Source organism: Schistocerca piceifrons, chromosome 8 (genome assembly GCF_021461385.2).
Source record: "Schistocerca piceifrons isolate TAMUIC-IGC-003096 chromosome 8, iqSchPice1.1, whole genome shotgun sequence".
In the NCBI taxonomy this organism is placed as follows: Eukaryota; Metazoa; Arthropoda; class Insecta; order Orthoptera; family Acrididae; genus Schistocerca; species Schistocerca piceifrons.
This window is the reverse complement of record NC_060145.1, coordinates 440,483,142-440,500,144: the sequence shown is the minus strand read 5'-3', so window position 1 is coordinate 440,500,144 and position 17,003 is coordinate 440,483,142.

Genomic DNA, 17,003 nt, shown 5'->3' with positions numbered 1-17,003 from the left:
TGGAGGTGATTTTAACCTACCTTTTAGCTACAAACATGCCTGATGTTATCAATGACATCAGTGTAGAAACAAGGATTAGTGACCATGGTTTCATCATTTTCATCAAAGCAACTATAGTTACTGAAGTTAATGAATCACTCTAGACGACAAAGGTAGTATTTCGTCTACAAAGAACAGATAAGTGACTGTTAGAATTCCACTTAGATAATGAATTAACATCATTTAGTTTCAGTGTGATGGATTTAGAGGAATTATGGGCATGGATGATGGATTCAGGGGAATTACAGGCAAAATTTTTACGGCTTGTAAATCATGCTCTGGAGAAGTATGTACCAAGCAAGTGGATTAATAATGGAAAAGACCCATCATGGTTTAACAATGAAATTTGGAAAATGTTGAGGAAGCAAAGGTTGTTGCACTCTTAGTTCAAAAAAGAATGTGCAAATGATGGTAGCAGGAAGTTACTAAAATTTTTGCACCCGTAAAAAGATCTATGTGCAAAGCATACACAATCAGCCTTAGCAAATGATCTTGCTCGAACCCGAGAAAATTCTGATCCTCTGTAAAATCACTATGTGGGTCTAATGCTTCCATCCAGTCACTCATGCAGCATTATCAACACCTTTTTGTGCTAAAGGCAACCTGCTGGTGTACCAGTAAAAGATAGCAAAAGGAATGCTGAAGATTTAAATTTGAGAAGACACGTCAAGTTGCAGACAGGCATGACTGAAAGACACTAACATATAGCTTTCAGCCACAGCCTTCATCAGTAGACACACACACACACACACACACACACACACACACACACACACACACACACACACACACACACATATGCATGCAAACACATCTCACGCACTCACGACTGCCAACTTTAGCATCTGAGGTCAGAACACAGCATTATGGGGGATGCAAGCAGCAATCTGGATGGGATGAGAAAGGGGAAGGGATAATATTGTACTAATAGGAAGAGAGACGAATGCTGTCTGGTGGAGTGTGCAGGGACTAGATTGTCAACAGGTGCAGTGTCCAGAGGTTGTGGGGCAGGGAGGTGGGGAAAAAAGGAACAAAAAGGGAGAGGAGTGGGGAAAGATGGGTGGATGCATTGGCAGAGTGCTGCAAATAAACAGGGTGGAAGGCACGAATGGGGATGAGATGATAGGATAGAGGAGGTGGAAACTATTGGGTGGAGCGTGTGGGGACAGTATCTTACCGTAGGTTGAGGCTGGGATAATTACGGGAGCGGAGAATGTGTTGCAAGGATAACTCCCACCTGTGTAGTTCAGAAAAGCTGGTGGTAGAAGGAAGGATCCAGATGGCTTGGGTAGTGAAGCAGCCACTGAAATTAAGCATGTTACGTTCAGCTGCATGTTGTGCCACAGGATGGTCCTCTTTGCTCTTGGCCACAGTTTGGCGATGGTCGTTCATCCTGATGGACACCTGGTTGCTAGTCATACCAATATGAAAAGCTGTACAATGATTGCAGCAGAGTGGGTTAATGACATGGCTGCTTTCACAGGTGGCCCAGCCCCTGTGATAGGACTGGAATAGGAAGTGCTGTGTGGGTGGATTGAGCAGGTTTTGCACCTGTGTCTTTCATGGGGATGTGATACTTGTGGCAAGGGGTTAGATTTGTGAATGGCATAGGGATCAACTAGGATGTTGTGGAAGTTTGGTGGGTGACAGAACACCATTTCAGGAGCGGTGGGAAGTATCTCGGGTAGGATGTCCCTCATTTCAGGATGTGATGATAGGTAATGAAAGCCCTGGTGAAGGATGTGGTTCAGTTATTCCAGACTCGGGGTGGTATTGTGGGACAAAGGGGACACTCAATTGTGGCTAGTTTTTGGGGGTGGTGGGGCCACAGAGGAGTGTCCCCTTTGTCACCCAGTACCACCAGGACTGGAACAACTGTGTGCATGATATGTGCTTGCTTGTGTGTGTGTGTGTGTGTGTGTGTGTGTGTGTGTGCGCGCATGTGTCTGTCTTTTCCTACATTGTTGTGTTCCTACCTGGAGTTTCCATTGTTTGAAGTTTTAAATTTCGCATTTAAGAAATCATTACTACAAGAGAATCATACAAACATACTGTCACTTGACCAGCTCATGGACTCCTGTTTTGAGGACACAGTAGTAAGCAGAGTAGAAAGAAAATAAGTCACAAGGTCCTGATGGAACCCCAAATCAGTTGTATAAAGAGTACCACACGGCATTGATCCCTTACTTAGCTTGCATCTATTGGAAGTCTCTCACCCAGTACAAGTTTCAAGTAACTGGAAAAAAGCTTAGGTGACAGCTGTATATAAGAAAGATAAAAGAATAGACCTGCAAAATTACAGACCAATGTTCTTAATATCAGTTTGCTGCAGAACTCTTGATCATTTTCTCAGTTCATATATCATAAATTTCCTTGAGATTGAAAGCCTCTTTCTACAAATCAGCATGGTTTTAGAAAACTTTGATCATGTGAATCTCAGCTTGCCCTTTTCTCACATGATATCCTGTGAACTATGGATGAAGGGCAAGATGTAGATTCCATATTCCTAGATTTCCGAAAAGCATTTGACATTGTGTCCCATGCACCTGTTAATGAAGGTACAAGTATATGGAACAGATTTCCAGAAATGTGAGCGGCTCAAAGACTTTGTAAGTAACAGAGCCCAGTACACTGTTCTCGAAAGTGAGTGTTCATCGAAGACAAGTGTATCGTCAGAAGTGCTCCAGGGAACTGAGGTAGGACTGCTGTTATATTTTATATACATAAAAGATCTGGCAGACCGAGTAAGCAGCAATCTGCAGCTGTTTGCTGATGATGCTGTTGTGTATGGGAAGGTGTCATCATTGACTGACTGTAAGAAGATACAAGATGACTTGGACAAAATTTATAGAGGGTGATGAATGGCAGCCAGCTATTTGTAGAAATATATAAGTTAATTCAGATGAGTAGGGAAAACAAACTCATAATGTTCAAATACACCAGTGACAGTTGGTATCATCAATTTCTACACCTTGGTGCTTTCTGCAATATGGCAGCAGGTTACATGTCATATATGCCACGACCAGCCGTTCCCAGCTCACGCACAGCATCACCCAACTGGATACCACAGGGGTGGACCTAGCACACAGGTGCCTCCATAGTAATGCAGCAATGCCTGTCCGGCACAGCCATAACAAATGGCTGCATGCTGGTGTCATATCAATCATGCAGTGCCACACTATTGTTGCCTCAATAGCCTCCGGCATATCCCTAAATCACCAACGCTTTATAAGTGCATGTGGCACCTCATGCTGGCAGTCTCATCTTGGACCTCACTCCTGCTGATACCTCAACACCACATCATTCTGCTCATCCTCATCTGGATTTCCACTATGCTTGGAACTGGAATATTCAAGGATTTCTGCCACTGAGCACTCCAGACACTGGATTTATCCATGGACTCTGCTGATTGGCATCCCAGTGACAGTGCAGCTCTGCCACTGAAGTGTTGTATTAATCTGTTTCTGTCTTCTCTTGTAGAAGAATAAACCTCATTGATTACTCATGTCTTCTGTTATTTGTTGTTACACCACTCACATATACAGAAGTACTGTGCTGCTTGTCAGAGTCATGTTGATTAAATATCTAGGCATAATGTTGCAAAGTGATATGAAATGAAACGAGCATGCAAGAAGTGTAGTAGGGAAAGAGAATGGTCAACTTTGGTTTATTGAGAGAATTTTAGGAAAGCACGGTTCATCGGTAAGGGAGGGTACATACAGCACACTAGTGTGACTCATTCTGGAGTACTTCTCCAGTGTTTTGGATTTGCACCAGGTTGTATTAAAGTAAGACAGTTCAGAGGCAGACTCTTAAATTTGTTACAGGTAGGTCTGAACAACATGCAGGTACTACAGAGGTGCTTCATGAACTGAAATGGGAATCCTGCAGGGAAGACAATGTTCTTTTTGAGGAACACAGTTGAGAAAATTTAGAGGACCAACGTTTGAAGGTGACTGCAGAACAATTCTACTGCAGCAATGTACATTTTGCATAATGGCTATGGAGTCAAGATAAGAGAAATTAGAGCTCACACAGAAGCATACAGACAGCTGTTTTTCGCTTGCTCTATTTGTGAGTGGAACAGGAAGGGAAATGACTAGTACTGGTACATGGTACCCTCCACCAAGCACTGCGCGGTGGCTTCTGGAGTATGTATGTAGATGCTGATTTACATGTAGGTCATGGAAAATACCAGCTGTTGCTATTTTGTTGTTTAATGCTTGTAAAATTAGGTGAGTGAATGTGTAGATGGCATTCTCAGTTCAGCAACTCTTCTCAAATCCAAACTATGAAATAATGAGGATATTACTGTTGCTCAGGTGGGATTGTGTTCAAGAAAACAGACCTCAGAAATTAGGGAAAATAAAGTCAGCAGTGAAATGGGTCAGCAGTCATTGATCTAATTTTATCTCCTATCATCTTTCTTATACAGGAGCTTAACAGTGGCATAATACAATATCTACACATACATCTATGCTCTGCAAACTGCTGTGAAGGGCATGGCAGAGGAAAAATGGCCTAACTTAGATTAGATTAGATTCAATTTTCATTCCATGGACCAAAAATGAGATGATTATTGTGTGTGATGAATCACATATTTCAGGAAAATCATTGCTCATTATATATGAAAAAGTCTTTAGTACTCTGTTAGAAACACATCAAATCCAAATTAGCTATTATTTTTTAGAGAATGTATAAGTTTCTTAATGTCATAAGGAAAAGTGGGTGGGACATTAATATTATTGAATTTTATGTAAGTTACTTGTTCAACATACTCCTTTGATTTCTCTCTTGAACTGTTTGTCCCTATATTTCGCACTACATTTAAGAAATGATTATTAAACATATCCTCTACTTGTGTCTAATCATTTATAGACCTTGCATTTAAATCAGTAGTGATGTTATCCAGTTCTGTGGCTACATTCCATATAGCCTTAAGCCGGTTTAACAATACTGATTTGTGGCACAAAGTTCCTTGATTTTTAATAACTTTTCATAGTAAATTTGAGTAATTTTTGTAGTGTGCAACTACTGCAGGATATTTGCCCGTTCTTGCCAACAGACACATTTCCCTTTTACAGTATACTACAATCCCCCTAGTGATTCCTGTTTTTCTACATGACTGTTTAATGTCCTTTCTGATTAGCTTATACACAAAGCTATTTTCATAACAATCATATGAATTTATCCTGGAACAGAGTAAATTTTGTGGTAGCATTTAGTACATTATAAGTTTCATTTCAGGTCGTTTCTTGTAAACTACTATTAAAAATGTTTGTACTAAAATCATTAATTATTCTGATTTCCTCTGAATAGTATCTGTGCTGTAAGTGACAACATTATTTACCTTAGCTGTGCTTCAGGATCAGAGAGAGCATTTTCTTGCTTTGAGCTTCAGCAAAGAAAACATTATCAATTAAAATCATACTGTCTTTATCAACTCATGTTGGGAACATAATTACTGAGATCAAATTGCAGGACCCAAATAAAGGTTTCATATCATTTTTCCTTTCAAAACCATTTATAAAATCTCCATTGAAATCACCACAGACTATCACATGCTGCTGTCTGACATATAACATAGTGATGAATCCAAATGCCTCATAAATAGTTCAAAATTTAGCAGTGCGGATCTACAAACATAAAGTTGAATCAAACGTTAAGTATTTTTCAGTACTAATTCAGAAGCACACATTTCTGTGTACTGATCACTACTAAATCTAATTGTTTCAATGTTTTTGAGGTTTTGTTCTGTCTTAATATATATAGCAAATCCTCCTTTTTCCATATTAGTTCTACATGAGTAAGATGCTAGTGTAATCTTTCATTTTCTAACTTCTCTAACCCCGTTTTATTTGATGCTCGGATAGGCACAGGATTTCTTATCTTTTTAGAGCTCTGTAAATTTTCCAAACAGACAGCGGACTCTTGTACTTTATTCTGATAAAATATGCTAACTTCATTATTCTGTGCATTCTTATGCATTTTGTGGGCTTATCTGTTGTTTAAACTCGTTTGAAGGGTTGTTTCTCGTTAACCACTTTCGTTACCAGTCTACACTGAGTTTCTTTGCTAGAAGTTGCTGCAGCCTACTGGTTCTTGATAAGGCTCTTCCCCTCCTCCTGTGTCAAGTCAAATATATTAGTTACCGTACTACCGTAACCTCAACAGTAGTTGTAGTTAAAGAATTGTTCTTTCACCCACTGCTTGTTACTGAGGATATTCGTTCTGCCGTTACAACTGCAAAAAACGACGGAACGAAAATCCCCCCCCCCCCCCCTCGGGAAATTGCAAAGCAACTACGGACAAGATGGCCACACGAATCAAGAATTAGTTGCTACCTTTGCCCAGTTCCCAGGATCTTTTTCGCTCTTCAACCTATCTGATTAAAATTTCCCGAAAACGCGATTGGCTTTCCTTGCGGTAGTTATATTTATTAGCAATGTCTGTATTCCCTATATTGTTAATATGTTTAGTGCAAAATACACGTTCCCCAGCGTGTCTGAGCGCTGCGTTCGTTCATTTAAAATATGCGCTGCAGAAAGACCAGCATAACACTGAAAAAGAGCTATCGAAAACAGCCAGTATCATGCACACACTTTATCGCGGCAGTTTTTATTAATTGTCAACTGTGGTTGCTCTTGCTTAAGACATCGCTAAGGTCGGGTCTGTACTATCATGTTCTCCATGTTAGCAATTTCACAGTTAGCGAATGCGTTGTGCGCTCCGCTTTGCTTTGTGTTCTTTCTTTTCTAACTTTGAAATGAGTACAGTACAGAGCTTCAAACCACATTTGTGACTGGATTCGAGTATGACCCTCACAAAACCATAAGCGCTCTCCGATCCCCGGTGACCATTACACCAATTCTACTTTTGCAGGAACATAGAAGAAGGCCGTAAGATGCCAGCCCTGCCAGAGATAGGCATAGTTGTATTCTTTCCTCTATGGCTTATTCCACCATTCGGACAGTCTTTTGTCTGGGAGTCTTGTTGTTGTGCCATTAGCCAGTGGTGGCTCAGTGGCTGGCTGGCAGCACGCGAGTGGACATTGGGCCGAACGAACAGCGTTGCTGCTCTACAAAGCTAACGCGCATTTGTCTAGAGAACAAAGGTGAGTGTCGTTTCGCTGTGTTTGATTATAGATATGGTGCGTAGTTTTCAATGTTTAGGCCTATTCACTCCTATTTCATTTTAAACTATGTCCAGAGCGACGAGTGATACAGACCAATAAGTGTGGAGTAAAACGGAGGAACAAAGCGTGCAGCATAGCCAGGCCCACGAACTCGTGCGGTCTGTTTGAGAGAAATTTGAGAAAGAGAAGGCAAAGAATTCTCTTACTTCCTGATGGTCAAGCTGTAAAGAGGAGACTGCAGCAGCTTCGATTGTACTGGTAGGCAAAAATACTGTTGTGACAGGAAAACTTAATTTTTGTTTAGGCTTCGGCCGGTTATTAATACCACAGTGTGTCAGCTGTAGTGTCTGTTGGTGGCGTAATTGGGTAGAAGATGCGGGTTCAACTACTCGCTCTTCCGTTTATAGACAGGTTGTGGACGAGTACAGCGAGGTTTCTGAATACATTTCGTTTTTCTATTTTTAACCGTGGTTGAATATTTACTTTAATATGTCAATTTTGCATGTAAGTATGTTCTATTTGAAAGAAACATTGTGGTCTGGCGCCTGCCATAGTAGCTATACCTCTTTTCGTGCATTTGTTGAGTGTAAACAGTGAGTTTGCCCATGGAAACGGGTTTTGAAATTCCTGCCCATTTGGCCTACATAATGTAGTTAAAGAGTGCATGCCACTTGTAAATATATCTGACGTGCAAAGTTTCAGAGTTGAGTCGGAGTTGTCATACACAAATTTCTTAATGATTGGCGCAAGTAATAGTGTTTTTGGTACGTATTTTTAAATAGTCCAACCAGTTTGTTTGAAATAACACGTAAATATGATAGCACAATTAAATAGATCAGTTTTCGGTCGATAGTAAGAGTTATGTTGTTTCTTATTGCGTGATACAAAAGTACATCTTGTTTCAGATTCATGATAATCCAAACTGTGTTCTGTGAAACTGATGTTAATTTCCGTCTGAATGCACTTTGCATGTATGTTTATGTGGTTAATAGAACACCTGCTATTTACGTAGTATCCAAATATTGCGCAACAGTCGTTTTCGTATGGTACTTAAGATATATCTAGATAATATGGAGCAAAATACTCGGAGCTCTGTAAATTATGTAAATACGTTTTCTGAATTTACTTTGCAATTCCATTTTTATGACAAAAATGTTAAATATGTCGCTAAGATAAACATTAGGCTGTGCTACTGGTCTAGCTGTTACCGCAACATTTGGCCTTCACATTCTTAGTTTCACCAACTCCTGGCCGAATTATCAACTTTCAACCTAACCTACACGTCGGACTACGCTAGAGATCAGTTCATAACAACCAAAGTAGGGTGCAGTATCACACTATAGCCAGAATTACCTATCATTGCTTTCCCTGCCTTCTTATATATCCTTATTAAAGTACTTGTTCGTCTGCGATTTCTGCTACTTGACCATAATGATATGAAACTTTGTTGTTGGCCTAGTTGGCAGACTGTGTCGTCGTAGTCGCCTTCCCCCCCCCAATCACAACAAGTGTGTGTATTTGTGGGAGGGGGGGGCTGTTAACTTTGAAGAAGGGCATTGCATAAAGGCTCATTTTGTCAAGTTAGTGTACCTGTTGATCGCCAGTGCCCAACCTGTTTGCTAATTGGTTCTCTTTTTGAACGTTTTGTGTGTTAGTAGTTACGTAATCTGTTGATTTCTATTATGTTTCACTACACGTTTTTGTGCTATGAATTGCTAACCTCAGATGTAGGTGGTTATCTATGATTTTAGATAATGTGTCATTACTAGGCTTCATAACCTCATATAGAAGAACTTTTAATTTGATTAGGAAAATAATTTCCTTAGAGCTAGGTGATTGGTGTAGATGTAGAATCACTCTCCCAGGAAACATTTTTTAACAGCTTGCTGCTGTTCATGGGGCACTGTCCTTCGTTTCATTGATTAAATATATCAAGGCTCTCCATCCCATATTTTCATACGTAGAATTGTGATGGTCTAAAATAGTTATGTAGACCATAACATCCACTTACTTTGCTTAGAGTACAGATCGGTCATAATATAAATACGTGATATCTCACTGGAAATAAGTTGCTGTGTTTTTTCATACTTATACAAATTTTATTTCAAAATTTTTAATGACACTAATTTAAATCCTATGCATTTTTCTTCCTTTCATTGTGTACCAAGCCTTCTGGTCCTTATTCTACATGACCCTGGCAAAACACACACACGTGACAGTTGTCAGTTGACAATGAAATACAGGTTCTTGCTGTAGTGGTTAAAACGATGACTCAAAGTAATGTGGTATGCGCATAGTGGAAAAATTGTCAGCAAGTGGAATCGTATAACACACCCGCTTTGCTGTATGTATCAATATATTGTTTATCCAGTATGACTTATTTCTGTGTATTTATAAAGAATTATTTCATTGTTATGTAAGCGATGCATTATTCTGACAATTATTCCGAACATAACAAATCATTGTGAACCTTCATTTCAACATTTTAAGAGCTACAAAACATGAAACACTGCCATATGCTATGAGAATAGCTCTGTCTCATTGTTGTGTGGCACAGGAGTGGAAACAATTTTCAGGTAGAATGAGATTTTCACTCTGCAGCGGAGTGTGCGCTGATATGAAACTTGCTGGCAGATTAAAACTGTGTGCCCGACCGAGACTCGAACTTGGGACCTTTGCCTTTCACGGGCAAGTGCTCTACCATCTGAGCTACCGAAGCACGACTCACGCCCGGTACTGACAGCTTTACTTCTGCCAGTATCTCGTCTCCTGCAGAGTGAAAATCTCATTCTGGAAACATCCCCCAGGCTGTGGCTAAGCAATGTCTCCGCAGTATCCTTTCTTTCAGGAGTGCTAGTTCTGCAAGGTTCGCAGGAGAGCTTCTGTAAAGTTTGGAAGGTAGGAGACGAGGTACTGGCAGAAGTAAAGCTGTGAGTACCGGGCGCGAGTCGTGCTTCGGTAGCTCAGATGGTAGAGCACTTGCCCGCAAAAGGCAAAGGTCCCGAGTTCGAGTCTTGGTTGGGCACACAGTTTTAATCTGCCAGGAAGTTTCAATTTTCAGGTAGGCCTACTAGAAAACTGAGGAATATGTTTAATTCCTGAGTAACAGTTAAGTTTTAATTTTATGATGGGGGGAAAATGCAAATGGTACTTGTGTTGCAAAAGTAATTTATTATTGTTAATTAATTGCTAACATTTATCAATTCCTAAATCCTTTTTTGAGTGTATATACAATGGTCTATAATGGTATTTAAAATAATAATTAGATAAAAATGTGTCATTTTGTAAATTGGGGTAATGACGTATGTCTTCTAATGCTCGGATTCCTCAGCACAGTAGTGTAGGGCGAAGGGGCAGAAGTATGTATGTAATTGATTATATATGAAGGTAAGTCAATTATCTGCAGAGTAGTTACAAAATTTTATTGTAATCAAATAGGAAACTTACAAGAACATCATTTTTCGACATAATCTCCTTGCATTTCAATGCACTTCATCCATCATTGTAAAAGCTTCCTTTCCTGATGCCCCCATAAAAGAAGGTTCTCGGTTAAGCTGCGAGCCAGGAATGAACCGCTTCTTTCACTGCTTCGTCCGAGACAAATCGACGACCCCTTAATGCCTGTTTGAGTGGACCCAACAACTGTTAGTCCGAAGGGACAAGATTGTGACTATATGGAGGATGATCCAGTACTTCAAATTTGAATTTCTGGAGCGTTTCAGCAGTGTGGGCAGCAGTATGCTGATGGGTTTTGTTGTGCAGCAACACACCACCTTTTGACAGCAATCCTCAGCATTTGCTTTGAATTGCAGGCTTTAGCCTGGCAGTAAGCATCTCACTGTAACATACACTGTTTATTGTTATTCCCCTTTCCCCATAATCTTCCAGTACTGGACCTTGTGCGCCCCAAAAAACTGTAAACATCAGTTTTCCTGCGAACGGTTGGGACCCTGAACTTTTCTTGCACGGCAAATTGGATGTTTCCATTCTATACTCTGCCATTTACAGTCTAGCTCGTATTGATGGAACCATGTTTTGTCACCAGTAATGACCCTGTCTAATTAGTTCTCCTCTTTGTTACCACGGCAACCCAAATTTTTCTTGCAGATGTCCAAGCGCATTTGTTTTTGACCTTGTGAGTTGTTTTGGGACCCATCTTGCACAAACTTCATGAAACCCTAGTCTGTTGTGGATGATTTCATAGGTTTAACCATGACTAATTTGCAGACAATGTGCCACTTTGTCAATAGTTAAATCATCTAAGAGAATCATTTCACACGAATGCTCAGTGGTTTCTTCATTTGTGGCGGTAAATGGTTGTCTGTCTCCTTTATTGTGCATAACACTAGTGCGACCATTTTGGAATTTTTCAATCCATTCGTACACACTCCATTGTGGCAAAACACTGTTCCCATACTGTACGGAAAGTCTTCGATGAATTTCGGCCCCCGGATATGCCTTCCAACCACAAAAAACCGATCGCTGAATGTTGCTCTTCTCTGGTGCAAATAGACAGCGGAGCAGCCATGATTAACAGCATGGTAGTGATAACGAAACTAATCTAGCAGCTTGAAAATTGCAAAGATATAACAACAAATAAACAAAGCATGCGTAATCAACGTAAAACAGCTACTACCAAAATAAACAAAAATATAACTACATTGTGGATAATAATTGACTTACCCTCGTAAAGTCACTGGATCTTGAGTATTTGTTATCCAGCATCTCCACAATTATTTGTCTCTGGAGTAACATAATTATAATGCCGATATGTTTTTACACAGTGACAGAGCTTCCATTCAGAAAGCAAGGCAGAATGCATAAACTAATACTAACGTAGGTGTCACACTGCCGCACAGAAATTTAAAAAACTTACAACCTAAAAATAGAAGCCATCTTGAGGATGCTGTCATCACACAGTGTTGCATTAACTAGATCCTACACTGTAAATGGCAAGATCTGCAGTTCAGCAGGTGTGCTGCTGTTTGTTCTCCCTTGGTATTGTAAATAACTATCCTATGAGGAGAGCCCTGTTTGTTGAGGTTTGACTTGGCTCTCCTAACTCCAGATCTGAGTCTGTGCTTCATTTTCTGGTGTGAAACTTTCCAATACAGCCACACAGTGGGTGAGCAAGTTGGGAGCCTGTAGTTATCCATTATAACAATCTCTGGGATGACGAGGGGGGGAGGGGGGAGGGGTGTTGCATGCAGGGATTCAATGAAGAATGCAGTGGATTGTATGGAATTCAGTTGTCTCTGGACAGTGTAATATCCATGTGATAAATGTGCCTGCTAATTAGTGTTTCACTCATTGAGGAAATCTGTAATGCTATACTTTTTAAAAGGCATCATATTTGCTGTTGACTGTAAAAAATATTTATTTTTACAGTTGCAGTTTTGACCATATGGCCATTATCAGATGGATCCTGCTGAAGTTAAAAAATACTGACTGATTGTGGAGCAACACCATCCATCCTAAAAGACAGTAACTTGGTTGCTCATAAAAATTTGACTGTAACAATCTGACATATCACTTTATGTGCGTACATGTTACAACAGACAAGCATCACAAAAGGCACTAATAGCATTAATAGCACTGCTTGTACATGAAGCAAAGCAATATAACAGTCAAAAACGTATAGCAAATTGAGACAAAAAATTTGTAGTGGAGATAATTCCCTTTAAGTACAGAACATTTTCTTGTACCACCATCTAATTTGTGAAATATATTGTAATTATGTAAAAAAAGAATTGTAAATGTAGTCGTGCAATTCTGTGATCCTTAGAATGTTAGTGAGAAAGGGCTATTTGAGCTGCACTGGTTACACAATCTGCATCTGAATACATACTCTGCAAGCCACTGCATGATGCATGGTGGCGGGCACTTTGTATCAGTACTAATCATTTGCTTTCCTGTTCCACTTGCAAATAGTGAGTGAAAAAGACTGTCTGTATGCCTTCGTATGTTCCTTAATCTCTCCAATCTTCATGGTCTTTATGCAAAATGTACATCGGCAGCAGTAAAATTGTTTTTATTTCAGCTTCACGTGATGGTTCTCTAAATTTTCTAAGTATTTATTATTCTATGAAAAGAAAATAGTTTTCCAGAAATTCCTGTTTAAGTCCATGAAACATTTCTGTAATACTTGTATACTGATGGAACCTCTTGGTAGCAAATCTGGCAGCCCCCTTCTGAATTGTTTCGATGTCTTCCTTTAATCCTACCTCGTGGGGGTGCCATACTCTTGAATAGTATTAAAGAATGGGTCACACGTTGCCCTAGGGGTTTGTATGTGGTCTCCTTTACAGGTGAATCCCATTTTCCTAAAATTCTCGAAGTAGACCAGTTCATCATTACATGCTCATTCCACTTTGCAGTCTTGTACCTAGGTTCTTTATCAACATGACTGTTTCAAGCAGCACACTACTACTGCTTTATTTGAACATTGCAGAATTGCTTTTCCTATTCCTTTGCATTAACTCACATTTTCTTGCATTTAGAGCAAGCTGCTATTAATCACACCAAATAGAAATTTTGTCTGTCACCTTGTATCCTCCTGTGACTCAATGTTGCCATCTCCCTGTACATCCCATGATCAGCAAAAATATGCAGATTGCTGCTCACCCTGTCTCAGATCATATATGTGTATAGAAAATATGAGTGGCCCTGTCCCACTATCACACATCCCTGGGGCACTGCTGACAACATCTTTGTATCTGATGAACAGTCACTATCTAGGACGATGTACTGGGGTCTACTACTAAGAAGTCTCCGAGCCAGTTGCATATCTGGGAACATAATCCATATGCTCATCCCTTCACTAAGTCTGCAGTGTGGGGAACTGCTAAAATGCATTACTTAAGATAAAATTCAAGCATTCTAATTATAAAAATAAAAAATATAAAAATGTGTGGAGTGCACATGATTCCCCTCATTATCTTGAAAAGCAATGCAGTGCATAGTCATATGCACCAAAAAAGTTAATTGTTGGATATTTTTATTGGCCACCTGATTCTGCCGTGACAGTTCCAGAGTCATTAAAAGGTAGTTTGTGGTTGGCAGTGTGTAAGTACCTAGATCATGCAGTACAAATTGGAGATAATTTTAATCTACCCAGTATAGACAGGGACATTTATAGATTCATTATGGGTAGGAGAGGGGGGGGGGGGGGTTACAGACAGTTGTGCAAAGTATTTCTGAGTGTATTTTCCGAAAACTACCTTGAGCAGCTAGTTTGGCAGCCCACACAGTGGAAATATCTTAGACGTTGTAGCTAAATAGGCCAGACCGTATCAATGGGATCTGTATATAGATGGGGGTTAGTGATCATGATATCATCAACGGGGAAAATCGCACAAACATACTGTTGGTTGACCATCGAACAGACTCCTGTATGGATGGCATAGTACAAGGGTCACTCCAAAAGAAATGCACACAATTTTTTTTAAAATCCATTTTTTATTCTACATGTTTGAAAGTTTTGCAGTGTGTAGATACATCCTTTAGGAAGAATATTTTCATTTCTCCACATAATTTCCATACCTCTCCACTGCCTTATGCCATCTTGGAACCAGCGCCTGTATACCAGCACGGTAAAATTCTGGACCAGCCTGTTTTAGCCACTGTTTGGCAGAGTGCACAAGGGAGTCATCATCTTCAAACCTTCTTCCATGAAGAGTCTTTCAGTTTCCCAAAGAGATGATAGTCACATGGTGCCAGATCAGGGCTGTAAGGCGGGTGTTTCACTGTTGTCCATGTGAGTTTTGTGATCGCTTCCATGGTTTTTGACTGACATGTGGCTGTGCATTGTCGTAAAACAGCAAAACATCCTGCTTTTGCCGATGTGGTCAAACATGACACAGTCGAGCTTGAAGTTTCTTCAGTGTCATCACATGTGCATCAGAATTTATGGTGGTTCCACTTGGCATGATGTCCACAAGCAAGAGTCCTTTGGAGTCAAAAAACACTGTAGCCATAACTTTTCCAGCAGAAGGTGTGGTTCTGAATTTTTTTTTTTTTCTTGGGTGAATTTGCATGATGCCACACCATTGATTGCCTCTTCGTCTCTGGTGAAAAGTGATGGAGCCATGTTTCATCACCTGTTAAAATTCTTCCAAGAAATTCATCTCCACCATTCTCGTACTGTTCCAAAAGTTTGCTGCATACCGTTTTTCTTGTTTCTTTGTGAGCCACTGTCAACATCCTGGGAACCCACCTGGCACAAACCTTTTTTTAACGCCAACACTTTCAGTATTCTGCAAACACTTCCTTCCCCTATCCCAACGTAGCGTGACAATTTGTTCACTGTGATGCGTCTGTCAGCAGTCACCAATTTGTTAACTCTCTGCACATTCTCTGGAGTGTGTGCAGTATGAGGCCTGCCGCTACGAGGACAATCCTCAATATTACTGTCCCGCTTTCATCACGTAACCTGCTTGCCCGACTACCTGTACTGCTGTCGACAGCAGCATCTCCATACACCTTTTCAACCTCTTGTGAATGTTTCCCACTGTCTCGTTTTCACAGTACAGGAATTCTATGACAGCACTTTGCTTCTGACGAACGTCAAGTGTAGCAGCCATCTTGAAGACATGCTGTGACGGTGCCACTCATGGGAACAGATTGAACTATGTTTGGAAAAAAAGTGGGAAGGATGTATCTACACACTGTAAAACTTTTACACATGTATAATGAAAACTGTATTTTTACAAAAATAGTGTACATTTCTTTTGGAGTGACCCTCATAATAAGCATCCTTGTCGTAGAGAAACAACTGAAAGGTTCAAAACAAATATGTTCCCAAGTCAGGATGGAATCTCACTTCAGTTTTACAAAGAGTACTCTGACACTGGCCCCTTAACTTTGCTTGTATTTATCAAAAATCTCTGGCCCAGCGCAAAACCTACAGCAACGTAAAAGAAGTGCAGGTAACCCTTTTATATAAGAAGGATAAAACAAGACTTGCAAAATTACAGACCAATATCCTTGACATTGGATGGCTGTAGAATTGTTGAATGTATTCATTTGGAATATATAAATTTCCTGGAAACCAGGATGCTTATGTGAAACTCGGCTTGCCATTTTGTCGCATGATATATTGTGAGCTATGGATGAAGGGTAACAAGCAGATTCTATATTTGTAGACCATTACCAAAGGTATACGCATGTGGAATGTGTTACCAGATATGTGAGTGGCTCTAAGATTTCGTAAGTGATACAACCCAGTATGTTGTCCACAATGGTGAGTGCTTGTCAGCAGTTGTTTCCTATGTACTTAAATGATATGGCAGGCAGGGTGGACAGCAATTTGTGGTCGTTTGCTTACAATGCTATGGTATATGGGAACTCATCACAGTTGGCTACCAATCAGAATGTCAGAACTCTCTCTCTCTCTCTCTCTCTCTTCCTGTCTGGAATCCCAACTGATTATCTTAACAAATTTCAGTTTTCTTTTCCAGTCTTCAGCAAAATTGTTCTTGTCAGCAACATGGGTGCGTGGGCTTCTAAGCTGATTCTGCAGTAATTTTTGCATTAATTCACCTTCAGTAGCATCAGTATTTTTTGGATGATGTATCTCCAAACACTCAAAATCAACTTGCTTGGTACTTCCTCCACTCATTTAAAAAATTCTGAAGGAACGTTATCTGTCTTTTCTGCCTCATTTGACGGGATCCCCTGTGCCTTCATATGACTTCAATTTCTTAATCAATCTAGTCATTAGACAGTTCCTCCCTATCATAAGAGCCTTCAGTGAACTCATTCCACCTATCCATTCTCCCCTGCACTTGACAGTGAATGTCACAGTGCACTATCAATATGATGTATTCAC